General features: G+C 36.1%; 1 protein-coding gene across 3 annotated transcripts in view; it reads left to right on the top strand.

Annotated features, from left to right (window-relative positions):
- Positions 1-14,455, top strand: part of LOC109536736 — a 142,970-nt gene that overhangs the window by 112,146 nt on the left and 16,369 nt on the right. The gene's annotated exons all lie outside the window — the stretch shown is intronic.

Raw genomic sequence — 14,455 nt, 5'->3', positions numbered from 1 at the left:
CGTATAATTTATTAGCTCCAGACGAACAAATGTTGCTTAATACTCATTTCTATTCGGCTAAACGTGTGACATACTCAATTGAGCTTACACCAACTTGGGGATTGTATTGTCGTTGTCTGAGTGCTTTTGGGATCAAACGTTAAACACTACCGATTGCCAACATCACGCTAACAAATTAGCTCTCTTTTCTATCGCCGAAATTTTCTTTTGTGTGAATTAAGTGTCGGTTTAACACACAAACTCCTCATTTACATTTTGATCATTATTAGGACAGTTCAAGATATGTTCTAATGTTTGAAACAATTTTAACAAATTAATATATGCATGTCCATATCAAAAGATATTTTTTGTTGCAGGTGAGTCGCATAGAAAGGTGTAAGACTCTGCTGATTTTCTCTATAAATTCACATTAAATCTTAAAGTCTACTACCGCCATAATTTGAAAATGTGTTTAAGAGCAGGATTTTGGATTTGGATGTTTTGCGCACAAAAATCTGTTTTACGGGAATTTAAATTTGAAAAACCATCTTGCTGGGCAAAAATATCAATTAAAAAAGGGCTCTTTAAAAGTTTGCAAGCAAAGGATTCTTGTTGCATAAAGCGAAGGAATTTCAGAAACTGCCGCAATTCACAGAGACTCCAATTTTCCAAATTCGTTCTGGCCTTAAGTTAAATTTTCACACAAATAAGACCACAATCTTATCGAACAAATAAGTTTGAGTCTATTTCTAAGCGAGGCAGAAAATTCCTGAACTGTAATTAAATGAATTTCTCTAAAACAATGTTGAGTCAACTATTTAAAAATGCTTGGAAACATTCATTTTTAAGATGCCCTAACGTTTTACGCAAAAAATATGAGATAAATTCCAATGAAACTAGTTTCATTAATTTTTATCTCGAGGGTGGAGTTTTCCAATCCAGTCCCAGGCAGCGATTGCCCTTTTACATAAAAATCAAGCAAACTTTCGGAAACTTTTAAAGAAGAATTTGTACCAGTGGGAGAACAGGCAGTGCTTTTAAATGATAATTGAAAGTTTGTTAAATTTTAAATGTGAACGGGAAGTTTCGTAGATTCGACAATGTAAAAAACTGCTAAAAATTGCCTCTAATAAGTTCTTTGTATGGTTATTTGCTTGCTTTGTTCGAATATTGATAAAGCGCGGTTGTTGAAGTAGGAACAATTATTTTGAGCAAATTCTCCAGAAACTGGGTTGTTATTTCTTGGCAAAGCCTGAGCCGTCTGGCTGCAACCAAAGTGCGATTTTTCATGCTGAATTTTTGGTTCTATTTTCAGGCGTACTGACACTTTAATCCACTTCCGCTAATTTATTTATCAGTACGCTAACTAACAAGCCATTTTTCCGAAGTTCCTCCAGCATGCTCTATTATTCGTAAGCATGTTTAGACAATGAAGAATGGGTAATGCTAACAAAACCCGGCAGGGAATAACGTTACCCAGCAAACACAAAACTTTATTTCCTTGCCGCCAAATAGCAGTTTATATTAATTTAGCAGCGGCGGCATTATTAGACTAAGTTAATATTTCCTCGATATTTAGCACCAGAGATGGTGTTAACCGCTGTTCCCTTTTGTCTATTTTGAACAAGCGCGGGGAGTTTGAGATGCGAATTATTTTCCAGCTTGATAAAATATTATTGCCGGTAGTTAACAGTTTGCAAATTGATCCTTTAATTTTCCGTCTCGCCATTCGCATCCAAATACTCGAACATTTGCATAGCTGAAGATGCGATCGTTTTGCACGTTGAATCGAAATTGAAAACGCGAATTCTGGAACTAATTTCGAGCCAAGAACGTCAAATATAGCTTATTATTTTACTACAGTAAAGGTGCGGAAATGGGTTCTGTTGGATTGTGCATCCCGTTTTCATAAACACTATTTTTCATCAATTTGTACAAAACCTCGCAGAGAAAAATTGGGAAACCATATCAGGTACAGAGTTCAACAAAAGTTCGAAAAATTCTGTTCTTCTGCTGGTGAATTTTTCGGGTTTTTAAGCGGTTATTAAAATAATTTCTTTCATGCTCGCAGGTTGCAAGCGACTCGTGCTTGAGCATGGTCAGAAAGAAGCGAGTTTCCAAGACAGCCTGAAACCCTTAAAAAGTCACAGGTTTCAAGCAAAGGCCACGCAACCCTTAGTATTTAGATACATTTGTGATCATTTACAAACGTTCTGACTATTTAGCGAAATAAATTCAATCCACCCAGTCGACAAAGGGGTGCGCCCTGAATAATCAGCGTTCATCTGGCTTTATGGACAAATGTTTCAATTCCTTACCGCTTATATGAAACGTTCGATACCTCAATCGAATCAATTAAATTACGTTCCAATTCACGGTAAAATAACTCCCCACTGAACGTACATAATAGACCTGTGGGTCCTGTTTAACTGCGACAAAGCGCACTATTGAGTCTTAATAATGTATGTGGAAAATTAATATTAACTATAACTCTGCTTCTATCAACTGTAAGTTTTGGGTTTTGTTGAAGCGAAATTATGTTCATTATCAACTCCTTTGTTGCATTCACCCTTAGACGCTGAATAGTTGGCTACATTAAGCGTTTCGATTTGGATTGGTAAATAGTATTCAATAATTCACATGTTTGCTGCTTTCGGTATCGTTAGTTTGGTTACTTTTGCGTACAAATTGAACTTCAGTGAGCACACAATTGAAATAATTGGGAAACTTTTACGATTGTATGGGTTCTGTTTTCCTTAGGACCTTCAGTTCAGTGTTCCGTGGCTTTTGTCATCAGTTGTCGGTTTTATGTGAATTTTTAGTTCTTACTCATTTACTTTATTTAGTATTCAGTTGTTTAATTTCCAATTGAATTTCATTCTCCAATTTCGTCGAAGCTAAACATCCAGATTTAGATGAGCTTTTCCTATCAACAATGCGTGTAGAAATTCGATCAGTTATTTCTTATTATTCAACTTTGGTCATGAAAACGCCAAAGCAAAACCGTAATTGCTAAATGGAATTGGTAATAAATCGTTATCGTGAAAATGGAGTAATCCATTACGATTTTATGTTTTCATGTCCCAGTGTCATCAAGCCTTCTTTTCGATGGGATTTACTTTTAATTCAATTTAAAACTGGGACATGAAGAAGCACTAAATCCGATTAAGCTTATTCCTAGACAATTTATTTGTATCTTGATGGTTCAATTTCTTATTGGGTGAGGGAATTAATCCTAGCATACACAATAGATGTACGGTAATAAAAGATTATGAATATCAGACGATGAACGTAAACTTAATGTTTCCATTGCTGTAATGTTTAATGCATGAGGAAATTCAGTATGACCAGAAACGTTATCGGGAAAGTAACTTTATGACCGCACTATTTCAACTATCCGTTTTAATTTGCATATTCATCGAGCATTATCTATCATGTGAGTCGAATAATTTTTCCATTCAAAGTTCCAAGGCGAAATTAAGTGAGCCAATTGATTTAGTTTACTTCGTAAATTCGCAAAGTTCTAAACTCAGTGAATATCTTTCATAATGGATAGTAACTATCCATTATTATTATCGACTTCAACCAAGACTTGGTCTATTTTCTTCAGTCATAATGGAGAAGGGCGCATTCAGGTCTCAGGCTTATGGAAAGAAATTTATAGAAGAAATTTCAATCAAGTCCTTTTGTGCGGAGATTTCTAAGGGCATACGCCGTAGTAGGTAGTAAAATCGTATCGATAAAAATGAGGGGTTTCAGATCGCTCTGTCATAATTCTCAAAGGGGATGTTTAAGTCATTTTTCCAATTTACTATTAAGCACGCTAATAAAATGTTGATTCAAAGAGTCTGCCAATTTTCGTTTTTACGTTTCAAGCGTTTTGTTGCCCTCGGATTTATCAACTTCTATTAATTGAGTCATGGAATTTTATGACTTTTTAAATTGCTTTTCTTTAATGGGAGCTATAAAGTGTTAAAGGAGAAAATCGCTTATTGCCTGAAGCGTCTTGAAATTATTACTTAGTGGAAATGGCTGATAACCCAAGAATCTTACTCATTTATTTTTTGCAGCAAATAATTTACGTATTTTCCGGTCTACGAAGCATATTGACTTGATGAACGGTAGGTACCTACATCCTATAATCGACCAGTCATTTCTCATTTGTGTTTTCAAAATTGGTACCGCGGCTGAAAGAGTAAACGATTTCCACGACAAATATGTTTTTCAAAGTAATTCCGACAGCATTTTCATTATAAAATCGGCCCCTCTATTCATCAAAGAGCGGCGAGACCAACATTTATTAACTTTCGTCCGTAGATTAAAGTTGGTACAAAGCGTATCGTAAATTAATATCGGCTAATAGAAGTGTTGCGCTATCAAGGGCTTTTAGCAGCGGTTTGTTTGGGAAAAGTAACTTTTCAATTTTCATTCGCAGCAACAGCTTTCTCTTCATCAATGATTTGTTGAAGTGAATTATTTCCTGTTGTTTTGCTTCGTTTTTTTATTTCAACTGAATTTTGAATAACTGAACTTTGCAATTGCAATCAAATTTCTGTTATGGAACAACATTGATAATAAACAAATAAGCCTACGTCAATTTAAATGTTTTAATGTATCAAGAGCTGCCTTGAAATCAAATATAAAGTAAAAAATATAAGTATCGGATGTTCCGGGAATTTGAGAGCGATTTCCCTTTGTTCCATAAACACTCAACTAAAGCGGCAATGAAAAGCTGAAATATTATCCAGAACATAACGGAAGGTTTCCGGGAAAAATATTTTCACAGATTGTTTGCGAAATCGTTTAACTGACCGCACCAAACTTCGCTCCCGTTCGTGTTTTAGGATAACTGAACAAATTAATCCGGAAAGATTAAGTCTGCTTTTGTGCTGAAACCCTTGATCATATTTTTCCTCTAAAACCTCTTTCTTAATTAAGACTTTGTTCCATTTATTTTGAGAGAGGCTTTCGGACAAAGGACTCGAAAACTGACCGAAATCAATAATTTCAATTTCCATTAGAGCGGCCGAGAATAAAGAGGCCGTTATTTTCAGGGCAACATTAATTTTTTCGATTTTCTTGAAGTGGGGCAAATTTTTTGAATTGCTTCTGTTTATTTCTCTATTGCAGTCTAATTAACTTAGTTTGAGTGCAGTTTAATTCTGCCATCGGAAGCGCGATAGTGGAGTAAATCCGACATGAAAATGTATCTGGAAGCAGGATTTAAAAAAATATATTCGGTTTAGTCCTTTAGTTCATGTCTTTCTTTATGAAAGTTTGGGATTTAAATATTTTGCATATTTGGGTTCTGGAATGCTGGATAGACGAGAAATGTTTTGTGATCGTCATTATTTATACATGTTCGTTTTTTCTTAATTAATTAAAAAATTACAATTTCAGATACAGTTGTTTCAGAAGTATCTTTTATTTCATTCCTCATTTTTTCCTATTGATGCTTGGAATGCTTTTGAAATTGATTTAACTATTCGGAAGGTTGGAATTACTTTATGATTTTTCACTATTTGGGTTGTTCTTTAGAAACCGAAACATTTATGCATTTTATCCTTCCAGCTAAGATTGATCAGCGATTTTTAATCTTTGGCTTTACTTAATTGGCTTCAGATGAGAAAGTTTTTCATGTTGCTTGTAAGCTGGAAAACCCAAAAACAATTTTTCCAGTGGATCAGATGGTTATTGACAAATATGAACAGTTACTTACCGTTTCCTTAAACCTTTCGCCTTGAGATTAATGATTCTATTTGTCATCAAGGAGTTATTTATTTGCGATGACAAATCGTCCTGCTACCGAGAATATGTTCAAGAACGTACACTGACCATTTCTCATTTCTGATCGCGTACAACGAACAGGGCTTTTGCAATATTTGGACCTGCACGTGAAACAAAATGGTATATATGAGCCGCGGCTCTGCATTTTATTGCCCACTTTAAATTTCCCGACCAAACTTGGCCCGAACACCTCAATTTGTCAACAGGATTTGCACTCAACCTCATCATTTTTATTTGCTGATATTTTGAGCCCTCTTCTCTTACTCTCAACCTTATAGTGGCCTTTTGAGTGAAACAAAATCAAACTTTTGTTCATTATTTAACGAGTCTTGGGCAGGTTTAATGAACATTCTCCACAAATTTTCAAATCTCAACAGTTTCTGGTAATTTTGAGCGACTCAGAAGCTGAATATTGCAGCTGACTAATGTTGGCCGGTAGTTGCTTACGACAAAGGGCCGAAACCCCACAAATGGAAAGGGCTGAGGCGAGAAAGCGTGCATTTGTAACCGGTAGCTCTTTGATTGTGCAAAGTTGTGCTTTGGAGTAGGCTCGTCCAACATTCCGCATTTGAGTTTTGTTGCTTGTTAGTTCAAATATCCCGATTAAATTTGAGAGTTCGTTATGGTTTCGACTTGCTTTGCAAATAGAAGGACATTTGATGCTAGTTTGAGTTTAGAGTCGAGCCAGCTTAACAAAGGGCACTGAAGGTTTGGTTGTTCAATCTAGTTAGTTTTTGTTATCTGTAACATTTGAAATTGTTCCAAAGGCAAAGAGCTACTGATGCACTGTTTTGTTGAAAGTACTATTGACGCCACGATAAAATCTAAGCAAATCCCACGATTAAATCAACTAATTTCATTTGATCAGGATCTGCCCGATTTGAACAGAAAACATTTATCGCAACAATCACTGGAGTGGTAATAGCTCAAATTCAATATGCGCTAGTGAGGTTTAAAAGTTATGATTTACGGGCAAATTGTCTAAAAATCTGGAACAACGGCAATTTGGCCAGCGCTGTTGTTAAATTCGAACCGACCGCAGATTTTCGGGTTTTTAATTGAACTTTTTCTGCAATGTTGCATCATAACACCGAAAACTTCCATGTTCTAAATATGCACGCACTAGTTAGGCATTTGAAAATGGGGACTTGAAATCAAAACAGTTTGGGTGAGTTGATATAAAAATTGCGTGATTTTAGAGGCCAGCCCATATGCACTGGTCTCCAAACAGAAATGTCCAATAAATAAAGTGAAAAAACAAGAAACTCAGCGCAACCACCCTAAATCTTGCATTATATTCAGCAGAAAAAGGCTCCTTAAGGTCCACTAAATTTTAGTGTAGTAAATAAAACACAAATAACAAAGGAAAGGACCTACGTACCGCCATAAAGAAAAATAAATCGTCCAAATATATAAATGTTCTCCAAGCCGCTGGTGCACGTCCAAAATTGCTTCGTGTCTTTTTGTTTAGTCTTTCCCGATTCGGGGGGGCATTTAATTTTGTTTGTTGTGTTGCGTAATTGCTTTCATTATGAGGTAATTATCAAGATTCACTGGGAGTTTTAGAGACTCTTATTACATTGAGCATACGCCGCGCCATATAAATGCGAGCAAATGTTTCGCAATGGACTCTGTGTTATCAAACTAAATAAATCAATTGGATCCATCAGTCAGAGCTTTTTTGCACGTTTGCACTGGCTTCTAATCCGCAAAATATGGCTGTAGGGCGTAGAAATCCATCATGTTGTCAGAAATATTACAGTTAGAAACTTTATTTCAAGACTGAGATGTGGTTTTCAGATTTCTTGCAAGGTGCAATGCTTCGCTTCCCCAACCTGTTTCTCTATCAAGTTTTATGAAATTTACAATGCACTTTGACGCATGATGTATTGCATTTCAGATGGTGTTGGCTCAGTTACGGAGAAAAATGTTTTTTTAATCACCTGCGCTTTGGACTAGAGTGGATTGTTTGCTTGTTTTATTGACATGATATAATGAGCAAGCCAAGCCTTTTAAAGTCGACCTTTCATAAGCTCATTAATGGCTTGGTTGTGTGTGAATGAAAGTTAGTAATACTTACATACTCGCTTCCATATAAGCAACTTTTCGTGCGCAAATAGCGTTAATAAAATATAAAGTTAACAGAAAACACCAACATAATCTATTTATTGCCGAGGCCAAGAAAAACAAATGGCCCATAAAATTAACTCATACAAAAGGTAATTTTTATTTACCATAAACCGACTAAGAGGGTTATTTAGGGCGACTGTACACTTTATATCCTAGAAGCTTTTAATATGGCCATTTATAATTTACTACATTAATCTGGAAACCAAAATTTAACCAATATGAACATTTTTATGAAGTAATAAAGACCGACGTAAACGGTCATATAACACGGAAGAACTCTATTTTCGAGCAGAAAAGAGCGAGAGAGCGCAAGTTAGACATTATAGAAAAGTAGATTTTATGGTTCAGATGTAATAAGTGAGCGTATATGTCACCGTAAAATATGGCTCTGGAACCACATTATTGAAAGTGAGTTTTTTATTTTAATCGGACGATTTTCCGACGAATGTTTTTAGTAAAGATTCCACGATATCAGAAACTGACATACTAATTTTAAAACTCTCCCCTAACCAGGATATCAAGCTTAGAGTCCCACCTGGACACTGATGTAACTTTTAAAAGATTAGAGCGTCGCCGCAAAATTAATCCTAATTCTCTGATACATCCAGGTAAGGCTGCTTACGCTTTCAGCAAGATACGGCCAAGAGATGTAAAGTGTCCTTAAAAAACACTTGCCGTTTAAAATACAAAATATAGAAGACTGCACAGGGACGGAGCTTTGCGTTGGAATCCGACTTTATCCTCTGAATTTTTAAGCTCCCGGCTAAAAGAGTGTTGACTGTTACATAATTTTATGTCATCTGGGCCCGAAAGAATAGAGGATCCCTTTAATGGAAACCCTAAAGACTGTTCATGAATATTTAATACTCTGGGAAGTTTCGTAAATGTATGTTGTCAAAGAGTTCAAAGAGAAAGTCGAAAGTGAACTACTAAACTAGTTGAATCCATCTGGAAGCTAAGAAAAACTGCTCAAGAATTTCATTAAAGTCGTATTTGTTATTTGCATTAAATGTAAGTTTAGCTGAAAGTGGAAGATATTTAATAAAGCCAAAATGCTTGTATGCAGCCGAATAAATCATGCAAGCACCACGCTCAGGCACGTTGATGAAAGCAATAATAGGACGATGTTGATATAAAAATGTTTCGTAGTCGGCAGAAGGAACAGGGATAAATGCCTGCGATGTTTGAAGACATGCCTGACATTTGCACAAAACAACGAGCCTTTCATGTCTAGTAAACTGGACACGAAATTCCGGAAAGTTCAACTATTCACTGCCAGTCATGCATTTACTTGCATTCGAATAAATAGTCGACAACGTATGCTGAAGATGTACACCGAATTTTTGCAATAAACGAAATATTCTCATCTGCTTATGAAGAAGGAATATATTGATCGATGGTGCGCCCAATAAACCTCAGAATGTGTTGCAGATTGAGCAAGGACTGATTGAACAGCTAATGCTGATTGCCAGCTAATATTTCAGCTACAAGCAAATTTCTGCGCTGTACAGTTGTTAAAAATTACTTATGTTTTGACGCTTTTAAAATTCTTTCTAACTAATCAACCAGCGTCCACCAAATTGTTTCAGCGATTTGCATGGTCCGGCAAAAGTTTATTTAATTTTTTGTGCAGAACTTCCAGAAGTTGGCCAACGAATTCCGGCCTTGGAGTTCCCGCAATTGCGGTAAACTTCGTTGTTATCGTCCAGGAACCAAATATTTCCGCTGTTTACAGCAAAGAGTTGAAATCTGGCATTCGAAAGGGTGCTGAGGTTAGAAAGTTTGCATTGGTAACGAGTGAAGCCCTCCGGTAGTTGGCAATTACGTCTTTGAAATAAGCCGATCGGGAATTTCTCATTCAAGTTTTCGACATTTGCATCTCTAATTGATTTGATGTTCGGAAGAGGATCGCGAATGTTTCATTGCTGTTATTAATATTTGATCTAAATACTTACTTGCAAATTGTCGTCTTTGACTGTTGAAGCTTGTTGCGTCTCAAAGGGAATCTCAATTTTGCCAAGCAATAAGAAGACATGGACATTGTTTAAGTGTCTCTTTCATCCCGTAATTTTTTGCGTTAGTTAGGAGGTTTATTTGAGATTGAAACACACTGTTTTAGAAGCAGTAACCGACACGAAACAAGCTAATTCCTGCTTGCAGCAATTCAAAATGCCTAAATGCCCTGGTTTTGATAAGTTGACAATGTATTTTACCCTAAACGTAATTTAGCCGCTATAAACGCTCCATATATTTAAGTGAAACAGGTACCTACATCGGACGGGCAATTGTCTGAGTCTTTGTTTCAAAGGCCAGATTTGAAAGTTTGTTGTTTGCAGGAAGTTGAATCTCTTTGATGCACCGTGCCACTGCCTTGGTTTAAGAGATTCCGTGGTATAGCTAACAAAGCTTAGTGCATTATTACTTAATTAGAAGGGTAATTTAATTGCTCGGTAGCTGTATTAAGCTGGAATTTTGGTTTTCGAGAAAATCCACTTTGCAGCGCTGAAATGTGACAAAGCATGAACGCCAAGTTTATGAGTCGCGTAGTCTTAGAGTTTAACTTAGGAAGGATGCATTTTCAACACTTGTCTTCACTTCTTTCAAACGTTGTCAGTGGTAGAGTGAGTTAATCCAAAGAGGTTTGAATTGTTTCTTGATACTGCATCAATCTACTAAAGAATCAGCCTTGGTTTTCGCAATCCCACTCATCACTTGCACATGCTGGGACAAAATTTCCCAGCCAATTAGTCCAGTTAATTCGTTATGACTTGAAGCTGCATATCATTAGTAATTCTCTGTGCCAGTGGACCGTGGGTTAAATCGATGCGGTAAACGAGCTACATCTGAGAGTACGATTTCATGTAGGATTCCCTTTGTCCCATTGTCCCCAATTGTTAAAATAGCGAGCTTACACAGTTTAGTTCCATTGTGCGACTATTCAACTATCTGGGTTCTGCTAATTAATTCTAGCCAATGGATTCGTAACATTTTATTTCGCAGCTTTGCCACCGAGGTAGTTGGAAAATATCTCGAGAGTAAATTTTTTCACATATTTATAGGGCTTTTTATGAAGTAGACAAAGCAGGAAACCTTTTTCACAATCACTTTAAAACGACCTTTCAATGATTCGAACTAAAATGAGTTTGCCCAGCTTCAGGCAGAAATAGCATAAAGTAAATTAAAACATTTTTGAGCAATTTAATGCAGACAAATGAAAAAGAACAATCGCTGTTCCATCATGTAGTTTCCAGGGGCAAGTTAATTTAAAACTCAATCAATGTTTGTCTTAAAACTCGAAAGTACCCGGAAAACGATAACAGCTTCCAAATTCCTTATTAAAACTTTTTTAATAACGGTTGAAGTAAGGTTAATTTAGTAGCTCTGAGAAGCTCCGGTCGTCGTTCAGTACAAACTAAAGCCGGGCAAATTATTATTATGCAAAAACCGGCCTCATTTTTTATTCAATCGATATTCCCCACTCAAGATACAATCTCAACTTCACTGACAGACGGAGTTTATGAAACGTGTTCGGTTTATATCAAACTAATAAACTACCGAAGGACCCGAATTTATTGGGCTTTTGTGAACCTGATATAAATTTCGGTCTTTGTTGCATGATTTACCGGAAATACGGAACGATAAATAATTGCGGTGGAAAGTACCATATAATTCACTCGAGCAAGAGTCTCGAGTTCTTGGAAATATTTTTGCCTACATCGACTTTTTGCAGCATTAAATGCGATTAACTAGATAACAACAGTTTTTGAATTTTGAACCTTTGAGTATCAACAAATGACCGGCAAACCGAAACTGTCATAATCAAATAGATTTGGTTATCTTCTGCAGCAGGCGCAGCAGTCAAGGGAATTGATAAATCTTGTTAATCCAACTTGGTATGTTGGGTATGTCCGAAATTAACACGCTAAGCAAACAAGCAATTGCTCCGAACTGGCCTAATGGCGCTGTACTCTCTTAGCTCTACTAATCGATGTGAGACTATTGCGTCTCCAGGTCACCTAATTGCAACATTAAAGTTTCCAGCTGCAAATCAGACTGCTCCAGTTTGTTCCCTTACGTTATACAAACTTCCATAACTGCCCACTCAGAGTGACCTGCAGTTTGTGGATTTTGTATTCGCAATCATGTGAATCATCAAAATGCGCGTTTGCTTGCGACAAAAATAATCCAGTGATTTGTGTACATTTTTTAAGTCAGTTTCTAGCTTTTCTCTTAATTCCTGTTCAACTAATCTGTTTTTTTTTTTAGCCTTTTCAAGTGTTTGACTCGTACACGGTTTTCACTGTTCGCAAGAAAACAAAGTCGGCTCCAACAATTGAATTTTCATCTCTCGCTTGAAAGGTTGGGAAAAGGCAGAACTCGACAAACTATCCTGTAATGTCATTAGTATTAAGCGAAAAAAACTTAAATTGTTCGATGTAGGTACGAGTTCAAAGTCCTTAATCTGTTCGACGCGAAAGCAGAATGTGTGTGTGCAATCAGGATAGTTCATTTTCAAGGCACAAAAGAGCGTGGGACGGTTTTAATTGATCCATCTTCTGGATGAGGGGACTTAAATTGATTAGATAATAATGGACTCGAGCTTTGCCAGCGTGGACACGGTCAGACTTGAAGTTTCAAAGGGGCAACTGTAATTATCTGCTTCATTTTTGTTGGAAAATATCCCCTAAAGCTACTAAGAAGTATTTTGCTTTGTGTGATTTTTCGCTTATGTAAGGGTTCAGCTAGGCGGATGAGTATTGAGATGGAATGAGAGCATTTGCTAAAGAATCCGAGTTACATTTGCATAAACGACCGATAACTCGAATATAGTCTAGACGTAAAAGCAAAAACATGCTTGTCCACTTCCACATGGAGACCGAAAGCAGATTGCTGCGACTCTATACGGAGAGGGTTTTGCAAAGTTATAGCTGCCAAGTTTTTCCTTCTTGGAATAATAAAAGAATACCAGAACAGGAGTGTTTTATACCGCAAGGTAATAGCGGTTCACTCAACCTTTGGTAAACATCACTTTTTAGAAAACATATTCGGTTGTCTCGCGTTTTTCTCCATTTACATGAAGGTTATTTTGATAAGTTTGGCTTCAATCGGTTGCAACGTTATTTTATATATTTATATCCGCATTGCTACACCGCTGAAATGCATATTTCCAATTTGAATGGGCAAACGGCAAGCCCAAAAATGTAATTTGGTAATAGGAACGTGTTCCGTTGCTCTACCGATAAAAGATCGATGCACATTTCATTCCACATCAGCTATTCTTCGTATCAAATATATTGGTTTTCCTTTACAATATACTGCTAGACAGATCGATACGAATAGACTTGAATTGAAAATGATGAGATCACCAGAAAAATTGGATTTGGGGTCTTAGTGAAAATGCATCATGCCAAATGCCGTTTGTAGATTTATTTCGAAAAGCCGCTTATCGAATATGCAAACTACTTTTCGAAGCATTCATGTGTGTTGATTAGCTGAGTGTTAGAGCTACTATTATTGCCTCCATTCTATGGGTTTCCATAAATAATGATCAACTCCCTTGAGCATTGATTAAAAAAAAGCATGCTGCATCTGTTAAAATTGATAATGCACACTGAAAAAGGAACACAAATTATATTTTTTGCTTGAATGGAAATTAATTGCAAAACTACAATTTCAACGGACTGAAACATGTTGCACGTCATTGAAAATGCACATTGAAAATGTCCGTTCCATTCCTGTAAACTGCATTTAAGTACCGTTCATTCGTTTTTATTTCCGAAATAGTAATAATTGCATTCGAACGTAGATGTCCATGAACATTTTCGGCTATTATTCTGCACATAATTTATTCGAAAATCAGTTGAATCCTATTACGAGGATGAGTAATTTAAATTTTCATAACTGATTACAGTTTTAATGATAATTGACTGAAAGTACTTAGCATTAATAAAATCCATGTCACGTTTTACAATTGATGCAAATTATGTGTAGTGTATTATAAATTTGTTTAAAGAAATTATTTGAATCGTTTCTTTATGCTACTAGAAACCTAGCAAATATTTCAAACTTTTCCATGAAAAATTTGTGGTGTTTCAAGGACTTTTAAATCAATTGAATTGACACTTTTGTGCACTTGATAAATTTTATCTTATTATGTAAGATGATATTTATCTGCTAATAACAGCCATGAAGTGCTTGATGGTCGATAAAATATATGGCAATTTATCTATGGAGATGTGGGGTAATTAATTGATGTTATTCAAATCATTTGGGCAAAAAGCCGGCAACATTTAGGTACTTTGCAAGTTTGTTATGAAAACATTACGGCCAGCTTCAAGAGCGGATTCAGGGGAAAAAAAATGTTAAAGAATTAAAGGGTCAACTCAAAAAAACCACGCAAATCTAAAAATTCTAGAATTCAAGCATTTTTTGAGAAAACTGCGAACATTTCCTTATCGATGGTTCACTTTCTAAAAAGGCCATTTATTTCTCTCTAGAATGATGGACAAATGAGCGTTCTTGCTCATTTTGCCTCCGAAAAATGAGTAAAAACGGGACG

Source organism: Dendroctonus ponderosae, unplaced genomic scaffold (genome assembly GCF_020466585.1).
Source record: "Dendroctonus ponderosae isolate FM_Combo_2020 unplaced genomic scaffold, Dpon_F_20191213v2 Dpon_F_20191213_2, whole genome shotgun sequence".
NCBI lineage: Eukaryota > Metazoa > Arthropoda > Insecta > Coleoptera > Curculionidae > Dendroctonus > Dendroctonus ponderosae.
Note: the sequence above shows the minus strand (reverse complement) of the source record. Positions and strands in the feature narration are given on the sequence as shown.